The 21,920-nt window shown below is 36.4% G+C and overlaps 1 protein-coding gene and 1 pseudogene across 4 annotated transcripts in view; one reads left to right on the plus strand and one right to left on the minus strand.

The window, feature by feature from the left end:
• The window catches only part of FHIT (fragile histidine triad diadenosine triphosphatase), a 1,065,768-nt gene that overhangs the window by 18,612 nt on the left and 1,025,236 nt on the right, over positions 1-21,920 (plus strand). For 3 of the 4 annotated variants that reach the window (XM_039858526.1, XM_039858528.1, XM_039858527.1), the window contains exon 2: positions 1,797-1,866. The gene's annotated coding sequence lies outside the window, so the exon portion shown is untranslated. Of the gene's footprint in view, positions 1-1,796; positions 1,867-1,919; positions 1,939-21,920 lie in introns of those variants that run through there. The other variant, XM_039858529.1, reaches the window with a different exon arrangement.
• On the minus strand, positions 8,266-8,384 carry LOC120599556 (uncharacterized; annotated as a pseudogene).

Raw genomic sequence — 21,920 nt, forward strand, 5'->3', positions numbered from 1 at the left:
TAAAAGAGCACTGTTGACCTTTTGGTAAATCATTCATCATACTGCTTCATCTGTAAGTGGTTTTATGGTTGCAGCTCATATTTGCTAATCACTACATTTGACTCTCAATCTACAGGGGCTTATTGTTTTCTTGTGGATTGCCTTTTTCTTTCTCCCATTCCCTCCCTCCCTCCTCCTCCCTCCTTTCCATTTCCTTCCTTCCTTCCTTCCTTCCTTCCTTCCTTCCTTCCTTCCTTCTTCATTCCTTCCTTCCTTCCTTCCTTCCCTTCCTTCCTTCTTTCTCATTCTCTCTTCCCTCTTTCCCTCCCTCCCTTCTTTCTTCCTTTCTTTTCTTTCTTTTTTAATTTTTTTTTTTTGTTAGTATAGCTATTTCATTACCTATTAGTTCCTCCACCAGAGGGGGCTTGTGGACAGAGAGAGCCAGTGGAGATTCACAATTCAGTTATGTTTTGCTTCTCATTATTGTGACTTATAAGTTTCCTCCTCAGTAGCTGAGATGAACTTTAAGCATTCCATTCATCTAGTCTCCTTTGAGTCTTCTTGCTCCCAATGAAATTAAGTTACACGATGACTGTTTTTGGCAGTGGCCGTAGAATAGAATAGTTAATTGGTATTAGTAGTCTAGCACTAGGATACTTTTTGGCTTTCATGTTGATCAGAGTCCCATCATGGAGAACCCAAAGGAGAAGGCAATAGTAGCCTCTTAGTTCAACCCTGGGTCTAAAACTAGAAACTGTGGAATGCATTATAGTGGAAGCTATATCTGTATCTTGGACCTAAAGTGGGTCCATGGCTGGGCATCTGATAGAATTCACCTCACCAACATAGTGAATATCTACAAGCTCTTCAGTTCTTGATCTCTCTGCCTGACTGGCTATTTCCTAGAGTTCAGAAGCATGGTTAATATAGAAGGCCCCCTTAGGGCTAAATCAGCCTACCAGATATGGAGGCCAGAATAGACATGTCCTAGCATCTGATCTAGGTGAGGACACCATAGGGCAGGAAAATAATTTTCTTTTACCCTCCTAAGTTTTGTCTGGTCTAATAATCAAATTAACATGAGACAGATTAACAGAAGAAAATGACCAAATTTGTCACATATGTATGGATGGAGGTACCATAAAATTATGTTGCCCAAAGACAAATTGGGTAGATGAAGCTTATATGCCATCTTGAGCTAAGGAGGAAGGAGTGGGGGCTGTGGTTTGGACTTCAAAGGGATAGTAGGCTATTCACAGGTAGATGAGAAGGAGCAAACATTTGATAAACAAATTCTTGCCAGGCTACCCAGAAACAGTGGGACACAGAAGGGAGTCTAACAAACTGATTTTGCTAGTTACTCCCTGTCTGCCACTCTTAGTTCATATTATGCTAAAGTGATAGTCCCTTTAAGCAGGTTTTCATATCTAAATTTCTTTAGGTAGGGAGAGGAAAGTAAAAGGATCTTCTTGAATTTTCTTAAAAATAACCAGCTTAAAATAATCAATATCCCCGCAAGGGCAAATTTTGGGATGGAAAAGTCCATTTTCCCTCAACATTTAAGAGAAACATCCTGCCTTAGGACCAGGAGAAACTGACCTTTGTCCACTAGGCCAGTTATAGTGCTATACTGATTAGCCCCACAGGGGTTGTTTCTTAATTATGTATTTTATGGTCTGTTAAACTAGGGACTGTGTCCCCTCTCTGGGGACAAAGAATATTTGGATATTTTGATTGCAATTAAATGGAAATTGGGGACACTTAAGAAACAGAAACTAATCAAAAGTGTTTCACTGTTCCTTTATTCCCAAATATAGTGTCAAGCAATATCCAGATATTACCAGCAGTCTGCCTGTCCCTTGCCTGAACCCGGAAATCTTCCACTGGGTGAGTGATACTAGGCCCCACGCTGGCATTGCTCATTTGGTTGATGAGGTCAGATTGACAGAGATGTTGCTGGTAAGTTTGCAGCCAAGCTTCTAAGGCCATGAGGTGGTTCTGGAAGTCTGTGTGAGTGGTGGTGTGGATGGACCTGAGGGGAAGTGATCCTTTTTAAAATTTTTGTTAAGGCACAAATGATAGGCAGCCAATCAAAATACTTTTACCTCATTTTTCATAACAAAGAACAAATTTGTTTATATTCCTTTATAGAAACACACACAAATAAACAAGAAACATGATTTCTAAACAACAGCATCTTTTAAAGAGGAATGTACAGGAGTTAACAATTTTCCTTCCTTTGATAGAGATAGAAAGCCAATCTTTGGGGAAGGGACACTTAGGTCTCAGAAAAACAGGCAATAGTCATAATATGTTAACACAAGTTGCTTCTTATGAGAAGGAATAATTCTTACATGGTGACATTTTATACTTTTGAAGGAAGTTTTTTAAGTATCTTCCATAACAATATGGCATAGAAGTTGGTGTGGGAAGAGGCGGAAATAAATTAGGATGAATTTTTGGAATCTTTATTGAAAATGTGAGCGTAACTTCTCTCACCTTCCTGTTCCAGATCCACAAACTTACTGAGACATGCACCTACGCTTACCCCTTTTCCTTAAGATTCAAAGATTAAGAAGGATTTTCTGTGTCTTCACACTCATTTCAGAATGCTCTGTTTACTCTTCTGCACCATACAATATGGTAACTACTAGCCACATATGACTGTTTACACTTAATTAAAATTAAACAAAGTGAAAATTCAGTTCCTCATTTCAAAGTCTCGATAGGCCCATGTGGCTACTGGCTATCTTAGTGGACAGTGTAGATGTACAATATTCCATTATCATAGAAAGTTCTGTTGGACAGTGCTGCTCTGATATTCCTGGCTCTGTTATTGCCTCCTTGTCACCCTCTCAGGCGGTAACTGTTTTTTCTCAGTGTCTGGAGTGGAGTCAGTATCGTCTTTCATCCTCATCGTCACTTTACAACAAATTCTTTTCTCATCATCCACCGAAGCACTTTTAAAGCACATACCATCAAACTATGCCGCTGCCTACTCCTGTGCATGTATTGAAGATTTTTACCTCCTAGCACATTCTCTAATGCCCATCACTCAGCTGCCATCATTCTTGGTAAAAACACCCACATAGAATACTTATACCTGTCCTCTCAGTTCTTCGAGTTTCTCACTTAGAAACGTGTCTTTCTCTACCTCATGGTCACACCCCAGAGCCATACCTCAGACCAGTGGCACGCAACCTAGAAAGTACCACTCTCTTAGGGGTTATCTGCAAATATAAGGAATGCTGCTGGTGTTTAGAGGGCAGGAGTTAAGGATTCTAAATGTCTTTCAGTACATGAGACAGTTCTACACGATGAAGAGTCATTTCATCCCAAATGCCATAGTGACCTTGTTAGAAAACACTGCACTAACCTTCAAGTTGTGTTTCAGAGCATTTCTCTCTGACCAGTACCTCTTGCCTTTCCAGGGATGCCATCTCATGTGATGCTAGCATTCCTACTCCAACAGTTCTTTGATTCCTTGGGGCCTCCTGTCTATTGACTTACTGCTTTTTTTTGCACTATGTATCATCCCTCTCATGCCCTCACTTCTCTCTTTACTCAGTTTAGTTGCTATAGTTAGTCTCTCCTTTGCTCATCCTCTCCCTACCATCCTCATCTGGCAAAACTCTGACCCTCCCTGAGCTTTCTGTCTACCTTGGGCCAGAATATGGATGAATGGAGAACACAAAACTATGTTTAACTGCCTTACTTTAAATTTTTGTCCTCAAGTTTCAAGTGGATTCTCTGCTCTTTTTGGCAATCCTACTTCATTTACCTAATATTTCTACTCTCTGAGACAACTATTTTACACCTTCCCCTTTACCTCACATCTTCAACTCTCATTCCCAGTTCTCTCACTCATCTGATTCCCTCACTTCATATTTCATTGGGGAAATAGAAACAATAAGAGCAAACTACCTCATCTCCTCCAGCAAATCTACCAGTCCTACCTGTTTCCATATCCACCATTCTCATCTCCCTTTCTGGTATTCTGCATGGACTATATAAAACCCCACAGCAGCTCCCCATCTTCCTCAGAATTAAATCCAATCTTTGCTATATCCTCAAAGCCCTTCAAGATTTGGCTTATGCTTTTCTTTCTCACCTCATCTCAAACCACTCTCCTGCTTTCTCCCTGTGGTGTGGTCTCACTGATTTTCTTGTTGTTATTTATATGTGTCAGGCTTATTCCCACCTCAACATCTCTGTGTATTTGCTGTTGTGACTGTCTGGAAGTCTTTTCCCTTAGATACTTCTATGCCTTACCTCTTCATCATGCTCAGGTGTCTCCTCAAATGTCATCTCAAAGAATCCTTCCTTGACCACCCTTCCTATAATAGCTTTCCTCTTCCATATCATTATCTTCTTTCCCTGCTTTATTTTTCTTCACAGGACTAATCACTATCTGACATCATATTATAAATTTGTGTTCATATGTTTATTGCCTGACTATAACTTCCATGAAGGTTAGGATTTTGCTTGTCTTGTTTGCTGTCATATACTCAGTGCCTAGAAAAGTGTTTAATACTTACGACTTATTGATTAAGCATTTAGCACATTTTTCACAAATGAGTAATGAATAAATAAAGTATACTGACTACCGCAACAAAGGCTCTTTTAATTTGGCATGCCTTTACCACCCTGAGCCATATGATAACTCATTTCTCCCACCATTGTTCTCTATTTGAAAGATTGGGAAACCTGTTTTTGTACATTGTCCCATAATATCATTTGGCTTTCATTTGATGTAAACACATAATTTACATATTAATTTTGCCTTTGTTCTTTTCTCATTAGCTCATAGCAATTAAAATAGACCATTACTCTACCACACTATGAGTTTTTATGATGTCATATCAAAGTCTCCATTAATTAAATATCTTAATAAATTAAAGCTTTATTAGATGACAGTATCTTTCAATTGCAAATCATCATCACTGAAGAGCATAATGGCAGATGTGGGACAATTTTAGCGTTAGTACATGCCAACCTAACAGCCAGATGTGCTTACTGACACATTGAAAGTTAAAAGCTGTCACTTTAGGTGATCGTTTGGTGCCAGTTACACTGAGAACAGAACAGAATTGATGGGGGAAAGAAAGACAAACTCAGGCACTGCTATTGGAAAACACAGCTCAATTATCAGGTTGTCATTTAGATTCTCTAGACTGTTAATTGGATAAAGCCACAAATTAAAAAAAAATTCTCACAGAATGTTTGGAGCTATGAGACTATGTCTTTGGATTTCAGTTTGAGAGACAGTGACCTGCAGGGTAAAGTTCAAATTTGTAGGCTCTCATTTAACTGGAAGGTGAATTAGAGTAGAAAGTAATAAAATGAAATCATGAAGAGAAAAAATATTAATGCAATTATCTAGGCAAAATACGATGAGAGTCTGGGACAGAGAAGAGATATGTATGAAAGGAAGAGGCAGAATGAGAGCTGCGTCAAGTAGAAATGAATAAAGAAATAATGGAGAGAAGGAAGAACAGAAACAACAGAGGTAAATGACAAATGGCATCTTTTAGGTCCATGCTGTAGATAAAGAAATAGAATCATGGATTAGCCACCCCATTTGGGATTTTGTGTGTGTGTATGTGTGCATGTCATTTATTTAAAGATTTATTACCTTATATCTTTAAAAGAATATAGTTTGTTAATGTGTTTAAATGACTTATTGAGAATAGTTAGATTATGAGTCTAAGCTAGGTACAGCAATGCTTGCTGTGTTGTGCAGTATTGGTAAATTTAGATGATTCATGACTTTTGGGAAATCGTAGATAAATATGATGTTTGAAATAGGCTAAATATACCAGGAATCATATTAAATATAAAAACGATTCATTTTATCTGTGAATAGACAAAGATTCTTAAGTTGAATGGGGAAGGGAAAACAGCTATATTCTCTTTACGAACTGTTTACAAGGGACACACTTATTGAGGATGACGCCATGGGAAGATTGAAAAAAATGGATGGAAATTGATATAATATACCATGCAAATACCTTTCGAAAGAAAGCTGGTGACACTATATTAATATCAGACAAAATGTGCTTTAAAAAGTATTACAAATACAGTTATTATTTCATGATCAATAACAATTCACCAGGCAGATATGTTAAACTTGAATTTACATTACCTAGTAGAATAATTTAAAAATATATGAAGTAAAAATTGGCAGAATCACCTTGAGGTATTGAGAACATGGGTAATAATAATCAAGGAGTTTTAAAGTATCTCTCTCAGACACTAATAAATCAAGTAAACTAAAAAAATTAGAAAGGATAAAGGAGATTTAAATAACATAACTGATTAGCTTGATCAAATGGACATATATAGAACTTGAACTCCACTAACAGAAGATATATATACATAGAAAGCCCTACCACTGAGAAAAAGAATTTGGAGACCCCAAACCGATAGACATCAAAAACTCCATGCATTTGGAAACTCAAGATCATATTTCTGAATAATTCTTGAGTCAAAAAGAAGTGACGATAGAAATAGATACTTTATTTTAAACCTTGTGGGATACAATTAAAGAGGTACACAGAAAGATATTTATAGATTTACAAATGCATATATTAGAAATGAAAGAAGACTGATTTTTAGTGAATTAAACATTCAACTGAAAAGGTATAAATAGAAGAGCAGAGTAAATCAAAATAAAGGGAAGAGATATTATGAAAACAAATGAAATGGAATATATAGGAATAGTAGAGAAGATTAACAGAGTAAAAGATTTTTTTGAAAGACTAAACACATAAACATCTGCAAAATTAATCAGTGACACAAGGTCAGGGGTCGGGGATAGGACATAAATAATATTAGAAATGAAATGAGGACTAAATATAATTATACTATAGAATATAAAAGGTCAAAAATATACAATGAATAACTTTATGGTAGTATACTTGAATATATGCATTCTAATAAATAAGAATGCCCAATATGCTTATAATATATACATTCTAAGCTTATGTTACAAGAGACTATGAAATATGATGTCTAGCTGAGTTGAGTAAGAGTCTGGTTTCCTGGAATAGAAAATTAATCATTCATATAACAGATACTTATGTACATCTGAAATTGTGCTGGTGTTAGCTTATATTTTCATGAGGGAGGTGGATATTAAACAACTCATTACAAAAATAGATATTTACAATTGTGGTAAGTGTAGTATAGGAAAGGTTAGAACATTTAACAGGGAACCTAATCTTATTAGGAAAAAGGGCAGATTAGCAAAGGTTTCCTGAAGAAGTGACATTTAAGTCATGATCTAAATGGTGAGTAGGAATTTTCAAGGCTAGGAAGTGGTATTGGGTCCAAAGACATAGATCATAGAATAGGAAAGTAGAAAGGTGTGAGATTCAGTTTCTGCAATTGCCGTTGGAATAAGGTAACGATTTGTATAAGCCAAATACATTAAATTCACAGATCTCTGTAAAGTGCAAACGTATTTTACCTCATTAATAGCATTATGTAAATGTTTATAAATGTAATCTGTAGACAAAGTGTAAAAACATGGATGAAGAGTAAATAAACCAACTTCATTCAGAATACTGATTATTTCCAGAAAAGGGAGAACAGAGGGGGCTTTTGCATTCATCCCTTGTAAATGACGATTCCCTTCCTGAAAGGAAGTATACAGTTAGCCACAATTGTGAGTTTGCTAATTTCCTTACTTAAGTGTTGGCCTTATCTGGAATGGGGCCCTCAATTATAAAACATCAGGCAGAAAATTATGGAAGAGAAACTTAAAAATACCGTTCTGAAGGGAGTAGTAGTTTAGACAGTATTACTCAAATGTGGAGAGGAAGTTGCCAAAATTGAGAGTAAGGGTTTAGAACTGCACTGTCCAACACAGTAGTCAGTAGCTACAGGTGGCTATTGAGTATTTGAATTAAAATGTGCTGTAAGTTTAAAATACATGCCAGATTTCAAGGACTATTAAAAAAGAATATAAGATACCTCAATAATATTTTTATATTGAGTACATGTTGAAATGATAAGATCGTGGATATATTGTGTTATATAAAATATTATTAGAATTAATCTTATCGTTTCTTTTTAAAGTATGTGGCTACTAGAAAGTTTAAAATTCAACATGTGGCCCACAATATATTTCTATTAGACAATTGTTATTTAGAAACTTTATAGCAATTTGGCATTGCCACAATAACCAAGTTCATTTTTTTTTTAAGGCGAGGCAACCCTTGGTTGACCTCACAGATTGCAAGGACCTTTTCATTTTACAATCTCTTACTTTTTTTTTTTTTACGCCTATAGCATCTAATCTTCCTAGGTGGTCTCCCATCCAAGTACTAACCAGGCTCAACTCTGCTTAGCTTCTGAGATCAGATGGGATCGGGCTTGTTCAGGGTGGCATGGCTGTAGACTCCAAGTTCATTTTTTATTGTATTTTGTAAATGTATCATCTACCCATACACACTGGAGATAAAAATGTAGTTGTCTACTATTCCATCACAAATAGTTTGCAAAGCACCGCTTTAAGCCATTTATTCTTCCAAAATGGTTTAGCCACTGTGGTTATTACAGGAAAATACATATATTGTTGATTTCTCAGAACTCTGTTAAATATTGTAAGAAAGTTAATGTTAAATTGATCTGACCCTCTGAATATGAGAAAAGTGATTGATAAATATGTTATTACATAACCCTCAGATTTGCTTGTATTTATTTTCAGTTACGTAACTTGTGTATTGGAGTTGGAGAGAATATAATAAAAACTATGGTAGAGAATACATTTTGAAAGAGTTTAATTGAAGGGTGAGTTTGGCACCAACTAGTGGTTATTTTGGGAATTAAAAAACAGGGTGGAGAAGCTCATAGTTCAAATTAGTTACATTTCATCATTGTTAATATACTTCAGTAATTGTCTTAGGTTTTGCTCTATAAAATTGACTTATTTTTTGTTAGAATGGGCTAGACTTAACATGGGGCTTAGAGTTTGACACAAGTGAGCTTGTGATTTACAGGGCAATTTTCCTCATCAAAATCTGGGCAGAACCATCTATTTTAAAACCAATATTTATTTTACAGTGGGAAGATGGAACAGATTAAAGGAGCATAAAACCATGATAAATTACCCAATCTTTATCCCATAGAAAATCTTTTAAATGGCTCTTAAAGTAATGGCAGTAAAACCGTCTCATAGGGTTTGTATTTGGATGGTTTTCTAGCATATGGTATAGTCATGTAGATTAAAATCTAATTAACAAAGAATTTATAAAATTTCAGATGTGGCTTGCATGATTCTTAAAGTTCAATGTGTTTGTTTCTTAGCCAATTTTCTGAGTCTTGCTCATGAGTAAAGGGAATCCAATCTAAAATACTTTGCTGTTTTAAATCAAAGACCCAAGAAATAAAATCTCTTTTAGTCTTTTTTATTTAACAATCAATTTTCATATTAAATGTTTAAGAACATGTATATATATGTTTATTGTAGGATATTATGCAAGAAAAGAATTTGCAACATCTTATTTTGTTTGATTTGGTTTCCATTAATGTCTTAGATTATAATAATTTCTATAGCTAAAATTTTTGGAGCTACATTTCTCTAATGGTTTTCTTTAATACTATTCTAATGATAAGTGAAGTTATATCACATAGAACCTTTGGGCTGATTAAAAAAATGCTGAAGGGTAGACAATATTTGAAATGATAGAGATCTGCTTGTAGGCATGGTGAATTTTATAAAGCGGAGTCTGTGTCTTATAGTGGAATAGATATTCTATTGTGGTTGGCATACTATTGCAAATGTTCTGTCTCTAGCTAACTGTAGACTCTAGGTTGGCAAACTTTTTCCGTAGGGGATCAGAGACTAAATATTGTAGGCTTTCGGTAGGTCTTTGTTTCAACTATTCAACTCTGCTGTTATTGGGTGAAAGCAGCCTTAGGCAATATATAAAGGAATAGGTGTGTGTATTCCTTTTGACCAAACAATTCCATATTTAAGAATGTTCCCTAAGGAAAATAATCAGAGGCTTTGGCAAAGAAGCGAGTACAAGAATATCCCTTATAGTATCACTTCATGACATAGAAAGCTGCTATGAGCCTTGGTTAATTAAAAGAAAGGCAACAAAACAGAATTAAAGTGTGATCCTACTTTGATATAATGTGTATTTGTGTATTAGGTTGGCTGGCACATGTGGAATTACTGATAATCAACTATTTATCTGCAAAGTGGAAATTTTATAGGTGAAGCTAAGATGTATACATAGAGACTGAAAGATTTTCTGTGCAAAAGAAATAAAATAACTTTTTTTCTACTCTTTTTCATGTGTTCATTTCTTACAATGAACATATTTTAATTCCGCAATGAGAAAAATAATGCAGGTTTTTTTAGAACAAAGGAAAGACTTTACCTTACAAATTGTGGTTACTCAGCAGTGGAAATGCAAATGAAGGCAGGCACAGGTAACTGTTTGGGGGATATGGGCTTGCTGTGAGGAACTTGGAGCATTTCTTTTCTATTGGCAAGACCATTCCTGTTATGGCAGTGGATCCAGAGAGCTGCAGCCCTTGAACACTGTGTATTCTCTTCCAGTGGGGGCTCTGTCCCCGCCACCCCCCACCATCCCCATGTTGTTTAACATCGTTTTGTCAAATGAACTCCTCTTATTCAGATTCCTTAAAATCAAATTGCCGTCTAATTAGGATTTGGCTTTGTATGGAGTACATCTTCAGGAAAAGAATGTACTGGTCATTCTGACGTCTTTGTGACAGTTATATTGCAAATTGTAGACTTCTACTTTGACATTCTGGTTTTATGGGTTGGCCTTGTGAGCTTGTTTAATGAAGTTCACCTCCTGAGAAATGGATTCCATACTGTGTTGAGAACACTAGGGCCCAGAATACCAACACACTGGTGAAGGAACTTCCTGAGGTATTGGTGACCTTTAGTTGGGCCTCTGTGTAGGGAGCCTACTATCCTTCCCCAGACAGCATTCTACATCTCTGCACAGTAGGATGCCTGATTCTTTTCCTGTTTGAGAATGTGCCCTTTTCTAACACTTGAGTTCTGCAATTCTTTTATTTTTCTCTTTTAAGCCCTACTCGTTTGTTCTGTTTTCCTCATTGCTTCTTGTCACTTGGCAGAAACACAGTGGGAAGAGACTGGTACACAGGAGACATTTTTGATGCTGGTATTTAACTTTCTCGTGGAGTTTTTGTTGGATGACATTGATTTCTGTGCAAAAGGCGCTCTGCTTTGAAGCTGACGTAGAGAAAGAGAGTCCCTCAGGCTTACTGTGAGGCTGGAATCCCCCTGTCCCAGCGACAGGGATCAGCATTTGTGTGACACTGTGGGACATGCCCCTTAATGCCTGGAGCTTCTCCCAGTGACAGCGTGAAGAAAAATCAGCGGACCATTTCTTCACCTGAGAGAGGCAGACATTTTGTGAGCTCATATATTTTTCTCATCACTCTAAAATCGCATTTTACTGTATTTTGATACAAATGTTCAAACTACACATTAGGGATAATTTCTGCTTCATTTGGAGCACAAGTCAGAATGATTGTATCTCCATTAGAGGAAATGAAGAGGCCTCAGTGTCCGATACTACTTCGTTATAGAGAAAATATTTTCCCAGTAGGCAAAAGTTACTGGCTAAATACAGTCCCAAATTATAGATCATTTCTACCAAGAACACTTATGTCAGCTTCCTTTTTCATGAATTAATGTGGGTCTGTGGAATTTACATTTCTTACAAAATATTTACCTATTTTCCATTTGTAGCAGGTGAAAGACAATCCTAATTCAAGACACATTCTTCTGTCACTTTGGAGGCTGATTGGGCATGAGAGTTCTTTGTATTTAAAAAATAAATCCCCAAAGTGATTGGTAAAACTGCTTGCAGAATTTGAGGTTACACATCTTGAAGAATATTGAGGTCCGTAAATTTAAAAGACTTCAATTCACATAGTGTCGACTGCATCACTTTGCTTAGCAATACAGTTCAGTCATTTTTTTTTAAGTCAAGTGAATACATTTTGGCCTCATCAATGAAATGTATCAAGTAGTGAATTGATGTTAAGAAAAATAACATTCCATTTTTCTTTGCATTGGAAAAAATGAAAATTACCCTCTTTCTCTTTGAATTCATGCTATGAAAGCTTATAAATTTTATGTTAAACATTTAGATGTTTATGTGAGGGGAGCTAAATTTATTAATCTGAATGCTACCAAAATGACAATTAATTTTAGAAAATTATCAGTCAGCAGACATGCTGGGTCTAGAATAAGTTGATTCATTTACTGTAGAGCAATAATGTACATTATAAAAAATCAGGAGATTGTCACACAGAAAGGGGAAAAATGAATGTAGATCAATAATTTAATTTAGCTCTGACCTAGCTCAGTTCTCTATAGCATGGTTCATAATTTTTCAATGAATAGACCCTTAACATTTTACATACAGTACCTCAATTTTGTATTGATCTTCTCTAATGTATTCTTCATTTCACAGAAGGAATAGCATATCTCAAATCTTTAACAAAACACGTTGTGTTGGCTTGTAAATGTTAACCAAAATATGACAACCTATTAATGTTATTTACTCTGTTTTCAGAACCACTTTTTTTCCTGGCTAAATAATTTAAAACTTTAGAAGAGTAATGGTTAATACATGAATGATGATTTGGAGGGCAAGTTCATGCAGTTCTCACTTAGTTAATAGATTCTTAGTCTTTCTGCATTTCTTAATTGCTTATTAAAAGTGGAACCCTCGATGTACTATGTATAGTGTATATTTATTCTGTAGAACATTATTAATTTTTAATGGAACTAAGTGGCTGTTTGGACAAGGGACCCTAGCTATTCATCAGGAGGCAAGTGATTGACTGACTTTCATGTTCATTAATTATTTAAGAAATTTCAATTATAAGGTTCGTTAACAGTAGAAGAAAGGTTTTTTAAATTGATCTACACTTATATACATATTTGCACAGTTTAGTATCATATTCATTTGTTCTTTTAACAAATATTTAACACGTGCTATGTGCCATGCACAGATAATTCAGTGATGAACAGGGCTATCAACCCCTATCCCCATGAAGCTTCCAGAGCAGTGAGTAAAACAGAAGCGTATCAGGGTTTTGATACACTTATGGAACAGTTTAGGAGACTCAGTTTTGCTTGACTCCACTATACACGGAAAATGATTAGTCTCTGCACAAATTTCCCGTTTCCTGGAAATTCAATCTAGCAAATTCTAATTGCCGTCTGAGAAAATATTTTGTTTAGAGCTGGAAAAGACCGGATAAGTCGTTCAGGGGCTGCACCCTTGTGTTCCGGGCCTCGGCCTAGGCACATTCAACACCTGGAGGAACGTGTGCTTATTCGTGGGGTCATTTCTGGAGAGGGCGGATTGTTTGAAGCTTCTTCCAGATAATGAACTGATGCTTATAACTGTCTGTGTTCTCTTTAATGGTTCTAGTTTTGTGTCTTGGACAAAAATCACAAAATCTCGCCCATTATTTGAAGCACTTATCTTAATTTTCCATTCATTTATGTCATCTTTTATTATGACTCTGTTGTCCCATTAGATGGATGTACCCTGACAGCAGAATTGTGTCTGGTTTTATTCACCATTATTCCACTAGCACTATCATAGCATGAGGGAACGAATGAACGAATGTTTTGTCTTATTCTAAAAAGACTTTAGGGAAAAATACATGGATTAAACCTTACATATTGATCCATTAACTATTTGACAACAGTTGTCATGGTTCTTTCCCTACTCCATTTTTTCTCATCCTCAGGTTAAGATTCTCAACTTCTTTTAATTTTCTTCATATACGGTATGGTGTCTAGACCCTCACATCTCCCTCTCAATGCATTCCATTTTGTTAATATATATAAAAAAAGCTCCAGTCTCACCAGGAGGTTTGGGGAAGGCTCCACAGGAGAGGTACAAATGGACCCTGTGCTAGTTCTTAAAGAATAAGAAAGTGCTCTCCATGTCAGTGGGGCCAGGAAAGGCACTTTCAGAGGTTCACTTAGAACAGCAGTATCGAAATGTTTGCCCACCTTGCGGATTTTTTACTAGGCCATCTCTAACTTCCTAGTTAGATCCTCTGAGGGATTTTTTTCCTCTTTCTACGTCCATCTTCCTCATAAATTTCAGTATTCTTTCACCTCTGTCATTTCCTCGCCGTTGCCTGAAAGCTTGATGCAGAGCAGCCTGACGTTAGAGCTTACATTAGAGAGTTAATGTTTTCAGATCTGGGTTCAGCTCATATTTTGCATGACCTTCAGCAAGGTAGGATACTCCTTTGAGATTTAGCATTTTCTTCTTTAAAACAGAGAAAATAATCATATTCACCTTATAGAATCATTGTGAGAATTATTAAATAAATAACATGCAAAGTGTCTGACCCATAGTAGGTACCTAACATACTATAACTATTATACTTATCCCCCTTTAGATTCAGGTTCAACACATTCACCTCCTTTAATTTCTCTTTCGGGTCTCCATTTCTCCTGGTATCGCAAGGGCCTGGATTTCTTCGATCTCGCCTCTCAGCTTCGTCTGGATAACAAATACACTCATTTCATTCTGGTCAAGATTTTCCTCAATAGGTTTATTGCAGATTGCTGCAGCTGCAATCAGTGTTTACAATCTGATGACAAGTTGAGGATTAAGGCTTGTCGTCACTATTTAATTAACTTCAAATTAAGTAATTTCTGGTTCCATTCCATGGCCTTCCACAAGCCCAGGAGAGCTACTAAAACAGTGGCCTGGAGTCCTGATAGATTCCGGGCTGGCTTAGCAAAGACTCTGAAGAACAGCAAATTGGATCCTCACTTACGTGCTTGAGGCTGAAGCTAAGTAGCTATTCAAAATATATTTAAAAGGAGGGGAAGAAAGGAGGGCATTTTTCTAGTTCTGGGAAGCATGTAGTCTGTGAACTACAGAGACGATAGCCAAAAAGCATTCCAGAGACAGGAAAAAAACACCTTCTCTTTTAAATATTTAAAAACAACTTTATTTTTCACATTATAGAAGTAGTATATGTCAGTAGTAAAATTATTAATGGTGATTTCAAAAAAAGGAGAAAAAAAGAAGTAAAAATCATCATACAAGTTCCTATTCTCCACACCTACTTTTTAAAAAATTATTTATTTATTTTTAAATTTTAAATATGGTGACATTGGTTAACAAAATCCAGTAAGTTTCATCTGCATACTTTAACAGTAAGGCATATATATATTTACACTGTTGGTTAACCTTCCATAGTTAGATTTCTTTCTGTCACCACATATTTGACCTCTTTTACCCCATTTACCTCCCTGCTCCCCTCTGGTAACTACTAGTTTATTGTCCACATCCATGAGTCTCTGTTTGTCCTGTTCATTTGTTGCTTTTAGGTTTATATCCTACATATAAATGATATCATGTGATTTTCCACTTTTTCTGTCTGGCTTATTTTGCTTAGCATATTATCTCAAGGTCCATCCATGTTGTTGCAATTGGCAATATTTCATCTCTTCTTATAGATGAGTAATATTCCATTATATATATGTACCACAGCTTCTTTATCCAATCATCTATTGTAGGACACTTCTGTTGCTTCCATGTCCTGGCCACTGTCCACACCTGCTTTTAAGTTTTACCAGAGCCATCTAATATGGTAGTCACTGGCCACATGTGGCTTGTGAACATTTAAAATGTGCCAAGACTGAATTGACACATACTATGTGTGTAAACTACACACTAGATTTCAAAGGCTTAGTGTAGAAAAAAATAATTTAAACTATTTTTTGTATTTTTGGTTAATTAAAATATTAAGTAAATTTTACCTATTTCTTTTTACTTTTTAATGTGACTACTAGACACATTAAAATTGCATATGTGCCTTGTATTATATTTCCATGGGACAGTCTGTTTCATACCTTTTTCTTTGCATACACTGAAAGATTTGAAAAAGAAAAACTGGGTTATTCTACATACAACTTTGTATCCTCTTTTTTCACTTAATAATATATCATGAATATATTCATGTCATGAAATATATGATATGGCATTATCTTTAATCATTTGCAATATTTCATTATGTGGTATGTCTTTATTGATTAATCCAATCCCTTGTTGTTGAATACTTAGGTTATTACCATTTTTCAAAAATTACATATTATCCACAAATGTACTTGTAACTATATCTTTGGGCTTGTCCTTAATTATGCTCCTAGGATTTATTTCTGGAAGGCAGTTCAGTCACAAACGTGCTTTTGGTGTTTAAGCAAATTGCCATACAGAAAAATGGCACTGATTCACACTTACTCCAGCAGTTTATGAGAATGCTTATTTCACCCCATCTTTAGCAACACCAGCTAACATCATTGTTCTTATTTCTCATTTTAATGAGCAGCAGCATATGGATTTGCTCAGCAAATTATTGAAAAAGTCTTAGGCTTGGTAGTTTTAAAGTGGTCCTGAAAATACTTCAAATGACTTTTTTTTATCCGTCAATTATTCTTTTATCCTTCAACTATTTAGCATCCATACTATGTCTGGCACTGCCCAAAGATTTGTAGAAGACTTGGTATTTGACTTCTGGAAATGCCTTATATTCAATATTTAAGTTGAAAAAGAAGAGAAAGTAAGTAGGGCATGGGCCATCTGAATCACACTTAGTACAATATTCCCAGCACCTAAAGAGACGGCCTGGTATACAGTAGACTCTCAGTGAATATTCTTGAATGAATTCATAAATAAGGGAATAATAATAAATGATGAAGAAACAAAATAAAGGAGTGATGATTCTAAGACAGGGAAAATTAGGAAGACTTTTTTGTCATAGGGCAGCCTTAAATGACACCTGTAGGCAGTAATGAAGATAGCAGAATAGAAGGGTAGATAAGCCTGAACATATTCATAAATATTGTCATTGTTAGAGTAAAATGTATGGATGTGGGGAGTGAGAGAACCTAGAGGAGGAATGGTCGCCTGGTCTGGCCTGGCTCTGCTTGTGTGTGTATGTGTATGGAAGTGGGGGGCTAAAGGTGTCTGGTGAAATATCAGGTGGTGAGATTGGCTACATTGAAGGGTTGAGTGGCTGATTTTGGATGGGTGATAGAGGGAGAAGCTAGAGAAAGAGATGTAACGACTGCTAGGGGCTACCCTCTTTTCTCTAGCAGAAAATAGATGACATACTCAAACCCAGAGATTGGAGGAAAGTTTAATGAAGGAACTGTTGACAGAAGTGTGGGTAGAGTTAAGGGTACTGAAAAAGATGGTGAAGCATCTGTGCAAAGTCTGAAGGGGCAAAAAGAGAGAGCAGAGTTACCAGAATCCAACGAGAGTTTACTTAGCTAGGGAAGATGCGCTTCCTATAGGAAGTGGAGCCATAGGTAGAGGTCGTGGGCACTTTTCAAAACTCACAGCTGTGTAGTAGGGGTGGTAGGGGGAGTAGGTAGGGAATAAAATATCCAAACTCTGTTGCTGCCTACCATTGTCTTAGCCCAACAGAAGTCAGAGGGCATAGGACCTGAGTCTGCAGAGGCCTGCAGTGAAAAAGCCTCTAGCAGGGCAGAGAAAGGATCCAAAAGGGCAAATGGAGGAAAACCTGGGTACCAGCTCTCAAACTCCTCTCTGGGGTGAGGCACTTACTCTTTCTGAGCTTTGGTTTCCTCATCTATAAAATGTGCATAATAATACCTACCTCGGAAAATTGTAATGGAGGTAAGTGAAGGAGAGCACTTAGCACAATAGTGTTTCTTTACTTGGAGTCATCACTGTCTTAGCTGTATCAATTTTTCATCGTCTTGTGTATTTATCATATACATTAATCAGAAGGGAAAACAGAGGAGAAACTTACTCTGTAGACCTGGACCTTATGTTTAAATTTGAGAAGCGCTGCATGTCCCAGCGAAGTGGCCATTTGCATTCTGAATTGTGCATATCAAACCCTTATACTCTTGTAAAAATACATAGAATTTTTCATGTACTTGGATAATTAGGCCACATGCTGTTGGCTGTGCTCAAAAATGGTCATTTAAGTGTCTTTTTATTATTTTTGGCATCCACTGGGAAGTTTAAATAGCCACTGCCAGTGTGGTTTCTATATGCTCTTTAAAAAAATGCTGAAATTGAACAGAGTTTAATAAAATTGTTGGACTGTTAGCTTTAGCAAGCTCTCCCAGAGATAAACCTGAAAAAACAACCCCCAAACCCCAAAGTAAATACTTCTGTAAATCGGGGACTTTCACAAGTGCTCCCTAGGGAGTGTAGTTTTACTCATATGGAGTTAGTTTACAGCCAGGGTGGAAGCTGGCAGTTTCTGAGGCGATTTTACCCCTTTATTCTCCTTTGCTTAATGGTGATCTGTACTGAAAATGAAGGCCAGCATTCTGAGCTAAAGGACCCTGAAATATCATCTCCCCAATTCTTACCTAGAAGAATGAATAGTGCAGTAGTGTGAAATAAATGACTATATTTCCACTATATGAATGTGCTTACATTACCAGACAGTTTTGGGGAATATAATGATTAAATGAATAAAGTATCAGTTAAGAGGAACAGCTTATATTTATTCAACTTGTTACAAGTCCTAGCCACTATTTTAAATGCTTTATGTATATTATCTCATTTAATTCTTAGAGCAGCCCTATGAGTAGATAGTGTTTTCTTCTTTTTTGCGGATAAGGAAACTGAGGCTCTAAGAAATGAAGCCAAGCGATTACAGTTTAGTAAATAGCAGAGGCAGGGTTGAAACACACAGCACTTGACTCCACAGTCTTAGCTCTCAACTGCTGTTCTGCGCCCCTTCTTTTTAAACTGTTTATTGAGTAACTAGAGAGTGTGAGGAAGTTTTGTTAAAGATGGCAACTCAGGTAAGCCTGTGTGAGAAATTCAAGTAGGTTTGTTTTCCTGTAAATTACTTGCAGATTATAGACATGATCCTTCGCCTATTATTAGAAAACACCTTAATGGCTCTCAAATCTGTTGTACTAGTTGAGCTAAAGGGGTTCTATGGCCAATGAAGCAAGATGTTTATTAAATATTTGGTTCACATTAATGATTTTTGATTTTTTAGCAGCTAAATGTTATTTAAAAATGTGACTTATACTAGTTACAGTATATATTGAAAGGTATCCTTAATTGTACTTTTATTGACTGTGAAAGGATGCAAAGTGGATTTCACAATTTCAGTATATGTGCTATACAGAAGCGGGCACAGGATTCACAATTTTAATTAACTGCTCCTCCTCTGATATTTCATTACTGGTTTTAGAAGTAATAGAGGATGGCAGAGATTACATGTCAGAATTTTTCTATAAAGAAGATAAGATGGAGAAATGTTAGTGTTGTCTTGGTAATTGGAGAGGAAAAGCAGAGAAAGGAGGAAAACGGCCGTTAACATGTTAATAGCATGGATTTGTAAACAAAGCTTCTATCATTTTAGTTGTATTTTAAAAATTTGATCAAGTAAAAGACCAATTGATAAAAAATAATGAAATCACTTATTTCAACTGTGATTTTTATGTCACAGGAACAGTATGTTTTTCCTAAAAGCGAGCACCTCCCAGACATCATATATCTTTACCTGAAAGAGTTTCTGAGGATTTTCTGAGTCAGAAGAGGCAAAAATGTGAAGGTCAAAGATAATGCGTCCCCATCTAACACTGGACTGATTTGCCAAACACCCAGGACACATTTTTATTTCTTTTCATGGTAAAAGCCAAAGAGAACACTGTGGAGTTTAAACACAGTTTCTGTATCTGGTGCCCACATGTGAGGATGAAGGTAAGGAGGCCAATATATCCAGCAAATGTGCCCAGGCACATAATTACCTCCCTTGCCATCTGAAGAAACCTTACTCTATCCCCGTGGAAAATCTCTGGGCAGTCCTTCTGAGACATTTTCATAGCTCTTACCACGGCCATGGCCGGTGAGCTTCGTATTTATTACCATTTTGAGAGCTTCACCTTTCCGGACTCCTTCTGAAAGTTTCCGTCCTGCATAACGAATGGAGACATCTGGTGTTTCATTACCAAGTATCTCCCTGCTGCAGGCGCTGCCCGGAGAAGTTTTCCTCTGTTTGGCTGGTGAGCCTCATTTATTTTCCTGAGCTTTTTAATGTGGGAAGAGCCCAGCCAACTACCTTATTAAATTATCATTATTACACTGTGATGTCTTGGCATGATCAGGGGCTGAGTTGGAAAAGTTATGTTGGGCGGGGACATGTTTTTCTCCCTTTCTCGAGTTGCCCCAGATAGACCTTAGCTAACTGGTTGGGTCTGTACCAGCACCAAGATTGTATGAAGACAAAGGGAAGATCTGACCCTATCTGAAGCATTTCTCCAACTCAGTGTAAGGAATGGACATTTCACTTTTTTAATAGGTTGCTTTGATTTGGGATCAGATAGACAATTCATGATTATTAATTTTAGGGGGGTGAGTGGGCAGTATTTGACGTTCAGAATTATTTGACATTTTAAAAGCTATAATGTCAATGATATATTTACATATAATTCATTTACAGTTTACACAAGCTTTCAAAGATTGGCTATACTCAGCAGAGAAGTTTTAATTTAAAATATTTTATAGCCCCTCCAGTCCTCCTTAAATTAAGGCACTGCTCTTTGTTTTTGCTTTGTTTTGTTTTTTCCTCACACATTCCTGTAGCATTATCTGCAATGATAACAGTTACTGTTGTCATATTTTAAGTGTTTTCTCATTTATCACTGTACCTGCACAATGCCTGCACAATGCTAGCACATCGTAGGTGCCCGGTAAATTCTTGCTGATGGATTGTTCAGCACTTCCTGTGTATTTTATGGTCTAGGCATACTGGAATATGTTTTATCATGTATGCTTTACTGGCTCCCACTTCTAGAGTTCTACTCACTTCTCAGAGATGTTCTTTGCCTTTCAAGTCTTAGCACTTTTTACACTGCTTGTTTGTGAGTTTTCTTCTCCTATCCCTATCTAAGCACAGTTCCCAGTGTATATTAGGTGTTTAACAAACACCTTAATGAATGAATGTCTTATTGGCTGAACACACACATATGAAGTTAATCCAAGGAAAAATTGTATGACGTTTTGTAAGCCATTTTTATAAAAACTCTAGTTTTAGGCATTCAGTAAATGATAAAAATTAAGTTTGAAACATTTTTTTTTTCTTGTTTAGTCCTTTAATCAAAACTCTTCAATGGCTCCCATTACCTTGAGCAGTGGTTTTTTAATTATGACAGTCTGATCATGGGATCATGCCTTTTCTCTGCTTAAAATCCTTCAAGGGCTTCTCATTATCCTCAGGAAAAATGCAGTTCAGATTCTTTAAAATTGGCTGAGAGTTCTACCTCTCCAGCCCCAGTTCTTCCCAAGTTCCCTGTACTCTTTCAAGTCTTGTCTTCCTCAGGGCTTTGGCACGTTGGATTCTCTCTGCTGGGAGTACTTTTCACCTACCTCTTTTTTTTTTGCTAACTCTTATTATGCTTCAGGTTGGTCTTATTTTAAAAATCACCTTTTCCAGAAGGTCTTTATTGCTCATTCCGTGCCACTACCACCAATTACCATAACTGTCACCCCCATACACCTCTGCTCATCTAGATAATTTTCCTTCTTTGCGTGCCTTTGAGATTTTTTTTTATCGATAAAATAGGATAATGTAGATTTTAGGCCAATTTATATGAAGTATCGTTAATGCAATTTAAATTGAGAATTTCTACAATTGTAAGCCTTTCTTGCATAAACTTCTCTTGAATATTTTGGTGACTAACATGACCCTCTCCCTATCCTCCTTCCCTTTCCCCCACAGCACACACTTTTATTGTAGCCAAATACTATGCTAAGTGCTTAACATTCATTTACTCTTTTGCTTCTGACACTGGCCTTATAGTGAATTCTGCTATCATCCCCAATTTTATTTAAAAAAATAATAAAAATAAATAAATTCAGTGAGCA

Source organism: Pteropus medius, unplaced genomic scaffold (assembly GCF_902729225.1).
Source record: "Pteropus medius unplaced genomic scaffold, Ma_sr-lr_union100, whole genome shotgun sequence".
In the NCBI taxonomy this organism is placed as follows: Eukaryota; Metazoa; Chordata; class Mammalia; order Chiroptera; family Pteropodidae; genus Pteropus; species Pteropus medius.